Source organism: Manacus candei, unplaced genomic scaffold, assembly GCF_025592945.1.
Source record: "Manacus candei isolate 608988 ecotype Guabito, Panama unplaced genomic scaffold, ASM2559294v1 h1tg000017l, whole genome shotgun sequence".
NCBI lineage: Eukaryota > Metazoa > Chordata > Aves > Passeriformes > Pipridae > Manacus > Manacus candei.
Genome location: NW_026138065.1, coordinates 6,278,910 through 6,292,927, shown reverse-complemented (window position 1 = coordinate 6,292,927; position 14,018 = coordinate 6,278,910). Strand labels below are relative to the sequence as shown.

At 40.7% G+C, this 14,018-nt stretch overlaps 1 protein-coding gene across 7 annotated transcripts in view; it reads right to left on the bottom strand.

Moving 5' to 3' along the window:
* SDCCAG8 (SHH signaling and ciliogenesis regulator SDCCAG8) overlaps nucleotides 1-14,018 on the bottom strand; it is a 106,613-nt gene that overhangs the window by 7,136 nt on the left and 85,459 nt on the right. The window lies entirely within an intron of this gene.

Sequence of the window (14,018 nt, the reverse complement as noted above, 5' to 3'; positions counted from 1 at the left end):
AGTTGCTTCGATAACTGTCTTCCTGAAACACACACAGATCATAAATCCAAATACCCAAACTCCCTGACAAACTGGACCTGAAGTGACAAAAACTTAAGTTTTCTGTCTACTACTCTTTGCTGGTTAATGTCCAAAACTCATTACAGAATACATTTATTTCAAGTAAGCATAGTGTTAATTAAGTATGTCAGCATAGATCCTTTATTAGTGTAACAGGGATTCCTGGGGAAAGATGTAAAGAGCCTATTACTCCAAAGGTCCTCCTCATCAGGGGGTGCAAAACAGAGGGAACAAGCTGGCAGTATCAGAAAAAACATGGAGAGGCCTTCTGCTTACACTGGAAAAATAAGTGCCTAAGATGGGACAATGCTACTGTAAGACAGAGCAAGCACACATTTACTTCTTTAATCACAAAAATGAGTATCACTTATTATGTCTCCAGTGACTGCATATTACTCCTGGCACCCAGACAGAATTAATTTCCACTCATGTAAATTTTACATCAAAACAACATTTTTTACTAGATAATCACAGGTAGCCCGTGCAAATTTCACACGTATTACTGGACACAAGCCGTGGTGCACTCTATTGTGAAGCTCTGTGTCCTTTCAAATCATGGAAGGGGTGATTGGGATAAACTACTGTAAACAAAAAGTCTTTAATTAGGGCAATACTACTCAGTTAGACTTTTCTGTTTGTAACTTCACCACCTACTGTGTTACATTTAAACTGTCCCCTTCAGGAGAGGGAGAAAGATGACACAGGCACCAAGCTGGGTTTGACTAGCAGGCCACAACTTTATCATCTGTATCTCCAGTGCTTGAGTACAGGTTTAATAACATTCCAATTTACAATTCTGGGCCATGATGGATGAAAAGGGAGCAGTTCTAGTCAGTGCAGATCTGGATCTGTGAATTCCCAAATTCTGTCTGCCAGTCTGCTCTCCCAAAATTGCTGCCAAGCTGGCCCTTGGTCCACACACTGGGACTCCCAGCCTGCTCTGGTGCATTTAGCTCCTGAGGACAGGCTCTGGGCCCTCTCACAGTATCTGCTATTATGTGTGACATGTGCAGCACAGCCACACATTCCCATATGCATTGTATCTGGCCTGCCTGCTGATCTTGTAAATGATTCAAGACGAGAAATGAACAGCTCCACCCACATTCACTGTACTTCCCATATGTTACAAATGCACATCGATGCCTGCCATCATTTTTACAACTGGGTGACAGAACCTTCTGCACATTTTGCTAATACAAGTGAGGGAGGTTGCACGGTCGCCACGCTCACTTTGGCAACACCACCTACCAGGCAACCATGTACTGTGTCCTGAGCATGAGTAACCACTGGGTCCTTGCCTCCCCGTCCGAAAAGAGATCATTTTTCCACCAAAGTGCCAAGATCTGTCCAGTTGGGATGGCATGCAGCTGCTCTCCCTTGGCCTCAGAGTGTTGATGGACAGGGACTGACTGCACGCTCTGTCATGTTACTTCAAGAAACAAGGTGAAGACATGTAGCTCTTGAACCATGTTATGTTTGGACTCCTACAGGACAACCTGGCACTAAGGAGTAAACTCCCATTTAGTAGAAATAATAATTCAAATAATAATTCAAATAATTTCCCACTAGCCACTTTAAACCAAAGTTCTTACTTGTATATGGAAGCAAGAAAGAGTTTCATGAGACAAGTGGTTCCACAGAAGGAGAACACAAGTGAGGCATCACAAGTTGCAATGAATGCTTCAAGGTAAATGTTTTAATTTGATTCTCAGTATCCTCAGAGCTTATGTTAGTATGGCTACAAGCTACCTTGCTTCTTTGTGCAGCTACAATCTGAAGAAGACATCTCTCACTTCACACAGCAGTAAAATTTGGATCTGAGACTACCCTAGCCTATCAAGAAATGAAGTGAAAAGGGACAGATAGGGTTTTGTTATATTTTGACAGCTATGGCTAGACAATCACTGCAAGATCCCGCAGAAACTAGGTGAAACATTGAACACAAAGCAGAGCTTTGGCACCAAGGTGAATTCTACCAGCAGAATAAATTTCCATTGCAACCAACAGCATAAAGCTGTACTAGCACCCTCAATGTTACACTTCGGCTATCCCCTTATCTACAGATAAAAACAAAAGCTTCCTTCTTTTCTTTAAGGACACATTGCTAAACCAGGGGCACCCACAACACTCTGGCTGCAAGCTCCCTGCCCTGGGGGACTAAGGTCCATTAATCTGCAGGCAATCCACAATGATGGAAAAAGCTGATACAACCTGTCAGCCTCCCTCTAGGTTTTAATGTTGATTTGAAAGAAATTAATATGCAAGGATCTGTGGGCAGTGCCCATTCACCCTGCAATGGGGATCAGTCAGTCCTTGACATAGTAGAGGCATTAAAAGGTTATTTACTCTTTCAGCATAGTCAGGTTACTGATGTAAAACGTTTTCACTTTACTCCATGGAGCTGGATTTGCTGAAATGGCGTGATTGGATTGCAGCAACCTGCAGCAGCTAAATCACTAAATCCAATAATCATGCTGCATTTACTGGCACACATCTTAATTAGGTTTTAATACAAGTAATCTGATAACTACTCCTGGCCAGCCCAAGTGGAGCTGTCAGAGCTGAAAGGGCTGTTGTTGAGCAGCTCGCCGGCACACTGCTGCGGCTGCCTCCCTGCTGACCCTGCCGAAGCCCCTCGTCTGCCAGTTGCCACGGTAACACAGGCCAGCCCATCACCTGAACAGTGGGTGCCGTGGCTGTTGGGCACCTCACGGCAAGGTCTGGGGCACTGGCCACCCACGGGGGCTACATCTCTGTGAGCGAGGGGGTGCCAGGGCGTGGCTCCTGCTGCCCCCCAAAATTATGAAAACTCAACACCATGAGAATATGTTACTGTGCAGAAAACTGCCTTTAAAAAGCATTTCCCTTGTCAGGGCAAGAGTGTCAAGTTATGAGTTTCTAAGGTTGCTCCTGCATTGCTTGTTTGCCTGTAGGTAGATACAGTGAACAGAGGTGGCTTCTGGTTCTGAGTGGGAAAACCAAGGGCCATGTTGCAGACCTCAGCCATGCTGCAGGGATGCAACTGAAGGGGGCTGTGCCCCAACCTGAAGGCAGTGCCACATTCTGTAATCAGGCATTTGCAAATCTCAAATATTTTTAACATACTGTGAGTTCGAAAAGCAAATGCAGGTTTAAGAATAAGTTTGTTACAAAAGGAGGGAGTAAGTCAATTAGAAAAGAAAGCTAACCCCAGCAAACTTTCCATCAGCAAACCTCTACCTGCTTTTATAATTTTTTTTCAGAACATTGTACAAATTTAATATCACATGATAGGAAGTGTTTAAGTTTTGGTACTTAACAGATAGTTGTACTACAACCCATTAAAGGATATTAAATTTGTATACTCAAGTAGTCAAGAGTTAGAAAACGCCAGAAACAAAGGCTTTCTATGCAACTCCTTCCCACCCTGGCTCCCAGCTCCGTGGCTGTTCCCCTGCCCAGCCTTGCTCATCTCCTCCTGAGGCAGTTATCCACCACAATCCTGCTAAACAGTTTCAGTGTAAACCACAATTTTTGGCAAGCCTAATGAAATCACAAAGAACTTCAGAACTGCCTTATAATAAGGAGCATCACACACCCTTAAATACAAACTCTGATGATCACAGTTCCTGACACAGATAGAGCAGGCACTGCCTAATGTCATATCCTCCTACATACAGAGCAATGATCAGGTTTTGCTTTGTCTATGATGATCTTGGAAATCCAGACTTGCTGCCAGGCAAAGCGTTAAGGTGTATGGCTGGTGCTTGTGGTGAGCTTGTTTCTGCAGCCACAACTGCCCCAGCTGCTGTCACTCCCCACCTCTCTTGCAGGGTTGGCAGCATGGGTCCCCTCTCCTTTCCATGGTCTTAAGCTCTGCCAGGGGAGGTTTAGGTTAGATATTAGGAAGAAATTCTTTACAGAGAGGGTAATCAGGCATTGGAATGGGCTGCCCAGTGAGGTGGTGGATTCCCCATCCCCAGAGGTTTTTAAGATGAGACTGGATGTGGCACTTAGTGCCATAGTCTAGGAACCACGGTGGTAGTGGATCAAGGGTTGGACTTGATGATCTCAGAGGTCCCTTCCAACCCATCTGATTCTATGATTCTATGATTCCACCTCAATTCTGCTACTTTTCTGTCTTCCCTTTTCATTGCAGAAGTAATGTTGTCATTTTCTTCAAGGCAGAAAAATTTATGTTCACTGCCTCTTTGTATCTTGAATCAGCTCTGTGGACAATTAGGTCATTGAAACCAATAGCAAAATTAGTTCTCATATGAGCAACCTGCATCTTCAGTGTGGCTTACAGCATCAGCAAATTCACACAGTAAATTTTGAGGCAGGAAAATTAGAGTCTATAATTTTAGAAATGCCAACAAATAGCAAATTGAACCCCAAAGTTTCACTAGTGTCCTAAATTACTATTTACTTTAGATCTTGACCCATATATCAAGGCCTTTAGACAACCTTAAGAGATAAGCATCTCAGAGAAGTCTCCACATACTCCCAGAATTTTAACAGGAACATCTACACAATCTATCCTTTAACCCAGCTCTGTTCTCTCATCTACTTTCAAAAGCAAAACACTATGATCCACCCTTCTCATGTTAATGAACTAAAAAAAGCATAAGAGAAAAAACACAGACCAAAAAGCCACCCAGTAAGTGAGTGGGACCAAGGGTAGTGAATAAGCCTCCTTGTTTCTGTCACACTTGAAGTCCTGACTTCTAACAGGACACAAGTAGACAGATCAGGGCATATTAAAAGTTTCTGTGGAATTTCCCACCCTCTGGAATTTCTATCAGAATTCTGTTGCCACATAAATGGTCAAGTCACTAATTTGTTCAGGCAGAGAAGATCTATATCACTTCTAGCTTAGTAAGGTAAGCACTTGCCCATGCTACAGGCAGAACAAACTCATCCAACTTATGTTAACAGATGGTAACTGGAAGTTAATATCCCTTGCACAGTTTGGAATCAGACACCTAAGAAGAAAATGTCCACATTTCACCATGAACCCCTCGACCTAGGTGGCTTTGTATGACTCAACCTTTTCTTTTTTTTTTTAATATCTATTGGGTAATGACTAAATTTCCTTTTACTAAAGGCACTCTCGATTTTTCCACATTAAATGTCTATAGTATATCATCTTCAATAAGATAACAATCTTTGCATGCCACAACAATGATTATAAATAGAGTTTAATTAAAAGTTTACATAGAACAGTAGCTTCCCCTTTGTTTCAGGTGTCATCACTGACTAATAGAATGTATCTTCTCTTTCTCAGTTGGCCCAACAGGTTAAACAAATAGATCACATAGGAAACCTGAGCCTGGATCTATTCCTGGGCTTCTAATAGCTCATGTCTAACATGCTGAAGAGAGAACATTAGCAGCTGGCTCTTTAGTAGGGGGGTGTAGCAGCTGGGCTTAGCTGCTGTGATGGCCACTTTTAGCCCTCCTGGGTTTTGACAGGAAGGAAACAGTGAAAGAGAATGGATGGCAGGCTGGAAGAGATATGAGTGAAAGCTTCACCAATGTCTATTTGTGTCTGAATCCCTTGGCTGAAGATGAGGCTTTTCCTCCTTTAAAGGAATACAGAATAGTAAGATCTGTGATAGGAATATGAACTCTGGATCAGGTTTGCTCTGGAGGAAAAGTAATTCTGGTTACTATTTTCTGCCTTTAGTTGATAAGTATTAAGTAAAACAATTCTCCAAATCATTCAGGCTATTAATTTAGAATGCTGTAAAATACCTTACGAAAAAAAGGGGGGGGAGGGGTTGAAGCAGACAATGTTATAGAAATATATTGAATCTTACAGTCAGACTAATTTTTTTTTAATTTTTTTTTTTTAAAGATGTTCACCTCTTTGATTTTATGTGCCAGACAGAACAGATTTTGCACAATTTCTCAATCAGGAAATAGAGTCTTGATAATGGTAACAGACACATATCATATTAAGGTTTCAAAAGTGGCCTCCTCATGTTTATAAGATTATACATATTTGTATTACTGAAATAATTTTTCTTGTGTTTGTCTTACTAGTTACAACAATTTTTGTGGCTGGCTTACTTTTTATAAATGTATGCTTCATTTTCCCCACTGCTTACTCTGATTCCTCTTATTTCTTTTATTAACAGACAAACTTGAACCTTCACAAACTGCTCGTTGGTGTCCACATAAAGCAATCACTGCATTTGAGTCAGAGACACTGAGAATTTTTAATGCAATCCACCCAATCTGAACTCTTTCCTTCACAAACACTTTGCCTTTAAAAAGAAATTCCCAGCATGAACCTCATCAGAAGCGACATGTAACAGACAGTACATGTGGTGTTTGGGCAGGCAACAGAGAATTGAAAAAGAAGTCTTCACTTTTTCTATCCCATGGCATGTGCAGAATGTACATGTGGCCCAAGCTGACATCAGGCATTTGAAGCAAAAAACCTGCTAAAAGCATCAGCTTTTGTTAATTTACTTTGTCAGATATTGTCTTAATTAAAAAAAACTACTGCTAGAAAGGGTAGTGCAGCTGAGCTACAACTGCTTCAGTTGTTCTGACAGTCCCAATTGCAGGCTAACAGAACAGCTTTGAGTTCAGTCCTGCTGTCCTCACTGAGCCCAGATCCTGGCTGCAACCACCAAGGAGTGCAGGCACTGAGGTACAGAGCATACAGCTTCTGTTTATGTATCTAGCCATTAGTACCTGTGTTTGAAAGGTAAAATGTTTCTCACTAGTGACCTTGCAAACAAGAGGTCAGTAGTGCTGGGTACAGTTCTTCTCCTTTGGTTATCTACAAGGGATTCTTCCCAGTTTAAGATCTATCTAACATAGTCCTTCAAAACTGTTCTTCAGCATAAAACCTAAGGCTGCTGTATTGCATAAATTGACCATTATGAAAATAAGCTCTAAAAATATCAGTGTTAAATATCTATGTAGGCATCACTCATCAGCTGCTTTTCTTAAACCCCCTTACCCTTATTTTCCACACTAGAGGTACAAATATGCCCCTTTCCAGTTCATTTCAAACAAATGATTTTGCCTGTAAGCTCTGGCAGGTGACACACATTTGCTTATTTTTCAGGGTTCACACATGGTTATTGTGGTTTGCATAAATTACAGTCAAACTAATGATCGTTGTAAGATTTGTATGGAGTATAGTTTCATGTTTGTGACATAGAAAAGGAGGAATATGACTATATTGATGACAGACATAATTTTTCTGTGCAGCATATTCAGATAGACGTCTTACATACAAGGTCCATTGCTCTCTCCACACAGAGCAGATTGCTTCCATTTGTGAACTTACCCCAGGTTTGGCCTACTCCCCTACAAATACAGCTCTTTTTCCAAACTCACTCTGCCTAGGAAACAAAAAGAAGAATAGGGGATACATACTGAATAAGGATCTAGAGAAATAGCTGGGAGAGAGGTTAAGGTGGGCAGAGGAGCCACGGATGTGCGTGAGAGGTAAGACAGATGTGGGCTCAGAAATGCACAGATATACCCAAGGGACCTGAAGAGGCTTCAGCCTCTGTTTGCAGTGGTTGGCCAAGCAAGCTCCCATCTCACAGGGAGCTGCTGCTGTCACGCAACACAGCACTTTGGACCAGGGCTGCACCCACCTGGGACCAGCCCCAGTCTCCCCATATCCCCCAATACACTCACAAACCAGTTCTGTGGAGGCTGAAGGGAGTCACAGCATCAAGGAAACAGGAGCGGGGGGGATGTAATGTGGTAGAGCAAACATAGGGGAGGTGATGAGATATTTTTGCATTGAGAAAGGCTGAAGGGAAATAATTTTCATCCTGAGAAACCAGAAGTTTTTCAGAAAAATGAGAAAAGATGGAGGATCTGAGCAGTATTGCCAGCCTACCTTCACAGAGCTCAGCTCTTGTGATTACAGAGTCCATTTGGTGTTTTGTTTTGGGCTATATTATGAATAGGAAACCGCATGTGAAGTTGAAACCTGCAATTGCTTAGCAGCACTGAAGGGAAGCATTTCACAGAAAATACATCTTAAAAATGTATTAGTACATTATAGACAGTATTATACTCTCTGTAAGAGAGCGGCTATTTCATAATGTATATGTGTATTAGTCTAACTGCGCTCTAAATTTACTGCAAGGTGAACTTCATCGGTGCTATGAAATAGAGGAATTTTATTGCTGCTTTAGAGGCAAATATCATTACAGTCATCTTCAGAAAAACCATTAACCCCTCTACAATAAGGAATCTGACTGCAACCGAGCAGTTTGGAGATGAGTATCAATACACCCAGATCACAGCCAGTGTGAAAAGTCGATTATGCCTTTCTGGTGACAGCAGCATAGTTTGCAGATGAGAATAGCAGCTCTAGTGTCCCTGCAATAGCAGCCCAGTGCTGCCAGGAGTACCACACAAAACAAGCACAAAGGTGGCTCTAGCCCGGCTCTCCCATGTCAGTTTGGCACATCAGTGAGCGCTTATTGGACCCTGCACAGACATCCCAACATGGTAAGACTACCCGCACCTTCCAGCAGAAGGATTCGTTCTGTCCACAACTGTGCACATGCAAGCACACTCTTCTGTTGCCACCACATGTAAAATAAGGGAAAAAATTCTAGCAAAGCTATCAGTCTTTTCTTTGCTATAACTTGAAATAAATGTTAATAACTTTCTTGACACATTTTCAATGTAACTGTAAGAGAATACATTAAAAGGTCTTGTTTAGTTTTGTTAGGTAAAGTATGCTTTTCTTATATTACTTCCCCATGTTCTCATCTTTCAGTGGTAAGCAATGGTAACAGTTTTATGAAACAGACATTTCAACAAGAAGGCTTAGAAGCCTTGTTACACTTTTGGAAGCTGAACATTCTCACTTACATAAATGAAAATTAAGTGCCTTAAATCACTAGCAGTAAATTAAAAAACAAGGTGTGTCTCTTGGTTAAAAATACAACCATGGGGTTTGTTCTTCTAAGTAGGGATATGGAAGATGAACATATGCAAAATGAGAAGTAAGAGATCCACCTACTACTATTAGTCCATTACTTGTTTCTGTAGACTTGGTAACCACCACTGAAACTGTTGCCACAGCACAAATACATCATTACTCAAAATTCCTACCTGGAAAACCTACCCAGAGAAATGCACATTTCTGAATGAAATGCACACTTTTTGCTAATATGCAGCACCATGTTGGCGAACTTGCACACTAACATGGCTCAGAAAGCAGCCTGGGTTTCTGAAAGTCCGTGAAAGCTCAGCACGTGCCCCAAGAGAGCCCAAGGTCCCCACTGGGGCTCACTGGTCTGACTCAACTACTCAGCAGCCATCACAAGAGCCTTCCAGATTCATGCTGGTGGTCTTGGCACCACTCCTGGTGGACAACTGTCCACCTCACACCTGGCTCAGCCTTGGCTGAGACAAGGTAATGAACAGGCAGACATAATGAACCCAAGCCTCCCTCCCAAGGGACGCTACTTTTGATCAGGGTTGAGCAACATATGCAGGCTTGAGCAGGGGGCATGCAGGCAGCTCAGGAAAAAGTGGGCACTGCTGTAACTAAACTGCAGATTAAGCTGAGGACTGCTGTTTCCTAAGCTCCAGATAAGGAGCCTTCTGGAGAGTTTGAAAAAACCTAAAGTGAAAATAAGAGCAGTAATTGTACTTTTACTTTTAAATTATTGTGGATCTAGGCTATGTTAGAGCAGCATTTGTCTCAGTTTAAGATAGTGTCCTAGTTTTCTTTTTCAGCAGAGATCCTCAGTAGGAAGATGCTTCTGCAGTTAGTGGTTTGTCTCTAATGTCTCTGAAACCATAAAAGTACCTGCTCAGCAAGTATTTACCTACAAATGAATGTCTGGGCATCCCTCGTGTTATCTCCTTACATAAAAATCACGATATTGAGATCATAATGTACTTAAAATCTCTTCAAATAAAATAAACCTAATTTTATTAAACTTCTGTACTGCAACATCAGATTTTTAACTTCCTTTGAAACAAATGGTATCAAGGAGAGAAAACTGCATTTATAGGTCTTCTAAGAGGCCTAGACATACAGAGGAATTTAGAGTTCTATGTGACAATAGAGAAATGATTAAAACCTATTTCTGTTACAGATCTCGATACAGTAGCTTTTTGCACCCCAATCCAGAATAACTCCCATGAGCTGTAATGTGAACTATAGACTCCTGTAAAGCCAATAAAACCCCACAAAATGCCCAATTCTGCTAAAAACAAAAGGAGTTTTGCCTTTAATAGGGGCAGGTCCCTTGTTTGCATAAAGAACAACTTGTCAAATAGAATACAAATGCCAAGCTGGTACGTTATAGCCACAAGCATAATAGCCCCAATCTTGATTTTAACTAAGCAAATCCTAGAGAGAGCAGTTTTCCCCCAAAATCTGGGCATCAGCTACAAATTCAATGAACTGATGTCTCAAAGTGTTCACGAAGGATGCAGGAAATTTGCAGAAGGGCATGAACATTTAATTTCAAAGAGAAAGAAACTGTATGTTTTCATAATAAAAAATGAGAGTGTGAAAAAATCCTAACGAGACAATAGCTTTCTTTCAAGTATAAAGTTCAGAATTGCATCTCCCAAGTTTCCTGCATGTTAAAAGAACACAAAATAACGATCTAAAAATCCTTCACAGAAAACCAACAAGCAAGGATGAAGCAGTACTCGCCTGGGGGCCAATTGCCTCTCCAGCAGCGGTAAGGCTGTTACTAGGCTTGCAGTACCATTTGTTCCATTACACAATCTCCTGAAGCCTTTTACAGAGAGCTAAAACAACTGCCTGTACCAACACGACACATGGCTTTCCATCCCGACTCTTTGCTAATCCAGACGCTCCAACCATCTTTCTTTAAGATGCCATATGGTTGGCAGAAGCCTGTAGATCTAGCAGCACATCTGCTTGTATGTTACTTCTCCCCTCCAACTCCCCCCCTCCACACCACAAAAGAGAGAGCAAATAATTATTTTACATGTAACCAATTAAACTGCATTTAAACAGGACGAGGATTATTTAGCTCTAGATATTTTAAAAATATAGATTGTCGCAGAAGGTCATTTGTCTCTCAGCGATTTGGGAAATACAGAGAAACAAAACAAAGAAATGAAAGGCACATGGGCAAAATGATCGCTGTATTTGAATTATTTAAATGACTGCCATTCAGACCTTATGCCCGAAGATTTATTTCCCACATTAGTGTGCCACTAAAGAAGGGACTGAATTTGCTCTCTGCTTTTGTCAGAGGTGAATCAGACAAGCAGACTAGGAAACTATAATACACCAAATCATGCTTTGTTAAGCAAGCAGAGTGAGTCTGTATGCTAATGACTCTGCAGGAATACACTGACACACTGATTTTTTTGGTGTGATGAGCAAAGATTATTGACACTGTTGAAATCCTGGTTGCACTGGCATGCAGGCATCCAGGTTGTCTCTTTAGAATCCAGACGCCAGGAAGACAGGCTGCAAAAATAATTTTGTTTGTGATGAGTTATAATTTCCCCATTTATGGCGTAATGGACTAAAACAGAAAAAAAGTACACTTTGGAGCCTGAAATTAAAAGAAAAAAATCTAGAACATAGAAAATATAAATAAATGCTCCTATAAAACTCCCATCGACCACTCTGTGATGAATAACCATCTCAGTTAATGAAGGACAGGCAGAGATGGAAATGTGTAAGGACAAATGGCACAATGTCGCAATTCTGCCTGCTGAGGATTTGCAGTACCTTTTGTTCAGAAACACTATTTCCTTGTTGAACTTTTCCTGCGTCAGTAAAATAAGACATCAAAGAGATAAAAGATAACAGTCCTACCTCAAATGCTGCTCACATGTATTGTGTGATTATCTGAGCAGAGAGAAGCAGTGTGCAGAATAAGGAACACGAAGCACATGTCTGTGTTCTAGCATTTTTCAAGAACAGAAACTAGACATGTATCCAAATAGTTTCCAAATAGTTTCCCTGCTTCAAGTTTCCATTGCAATGAGCACAGAACATTCCTCTGCCTTCATGAAAACAGTTTTCCTTACAATATGGGAATGCTGGAATGCTTATGTTCAACTAGATAGTATACAAATTGTTTTCCCCCTCAGCTATTTAAGAGTTAGAGTTCCTAAACAAATGATGGGTAGACTGTGTTCGACCTTCACAGAAAGAGAATACCAATGGTGAGGCTTTGGTTGAAGCCATTTTTGAGGACACAATACTAGGTATCCAAGCTGTTTATTTATGGCTAGTACTTTCCTTTCACCCAGTACTCTGTCTCAAGGCTATTTCAAATTTCATCAAAATGGCTTTAAATAGTTTTATACAAAACTGAAATTAAAAAGCCACTTTCTCCTCCCATAATTACATTTTTTCCTCTTTTCATCAAGAGAAAGATGACAGAAGTTCAAAACACACTCGGATTTCAAAATGTAAAATGTGGGAATGTATTCAATAATGTAGCAATTTAGCTCAGTTTAAATTTGATAGGGCTTGATTTACCAGCTATAATAAATAAAGAACTGTATAGAGGTTGTTTACAGTAACAAGACATGTTTATAAATACTAGAGATTAAGATTTCAGTTAGTTCTATGCATAATGTTCCAAACTTGCAAACTATGAAATTATGCCTATATATATAGAATAAAATCAACAAACCCCCCCTGAATCTCTTGAACTAATCCCTTTCAGACCTTGTGTGTTTTCATATAAGGCAAAACACTGTTTCTGATCTGTAATCAAATTTTCATTTCAAGTGTTAATGCCCAAGCTTGGCCCACTTACCCCAATCTCAGAGGACTCTGGAAGATGAGAGAGAAAATAGTTTCCAATTATCTGATTGCAAATATTCAATTCCTTTATTTTCCTAGTTAAGGGGTTGTGTGTGTGTGTGTCTTTGCATTTTCCTAAAAGATTCTAAATAACTCAACAGCACTTAGTTGAAAAATGCCTATTTTACCCATTGTGTTGCTTTGGATAGCAAAGCAATAATCAACCCAGCAGGTTGTCTTCAGAACTGATGAGGTCAAAACCATTGTCTATGACCACATTTGGTCTCAGCATTAGCTATGACTGGAGTTCCAGAAGAGGGTGTGCTTGGAGAGCTGTCACACAGGCTCTTCCCTACCCCAGTCCCTCACTGGCAATGTCCAGTACTGCCCTCCCTTCAATAAGAGCCCGTACAAACATCAGAAACAGAATTTCAGAAATAGAAGGCCTGGCCAACAGAGGTCCTTTGCACATGTGAAACATGGATTCGATTAAGCACTTCAGAATTTAAATTTACTGTTTAGGCAAAAAGTATGGCCCTAGATTTGAGTATGAGAGAGAAAATGAACTTTGTATATGGGCTATGTCTTCTTGTCCAAGAACAGGTGAATAAAAGAAACCATGTGTGAAGTCTTTGCCAAGACCTGCTGCAAACTGACTACTGTAGAAATAATGCAAAAGCTTCTCCCTCAACCCCAGAGGGTAACGGCACTGCTGCTTACACATGCCCACCCTGGACCACTTTAGAACAGCTTGGGTCTGATAAAGACTCCACTATCATATCTTGGTCAGATCTTCTGGGGTTTGTTTGGGTGGGTTTTCTTGGGAGGTGGGGAGTAGAGTTTCTTTTAAGTTTTTAAAGAAAAGACAGTTACTTTTATATGGAATAATAATGACTATAAAAATAGTTTTAAAGGTTCTTGCATTCACATTCTAGGTAACCTGAGATGTTTGATATAATAATTGTAAATCATCTACCTGGTTTGTAACTTGTAGAAGCATCAGAATTTCTACAATCATTTATAGAAATAACAGAATGCTTTTCCTCTTTTGAGACAAAGAGAAAAGGAAATTGAAAGCAAAACCCCTTCAATTTGAAGAGGACTACATGGGAAAGTGGGGATATTAGCAAGGGAATGAATTTCTTCCTTCATAACCAAATGAATGCCATTAGACATCCATAATCAAAACAGAAAACACAGAATCGCTGAAAAAATTG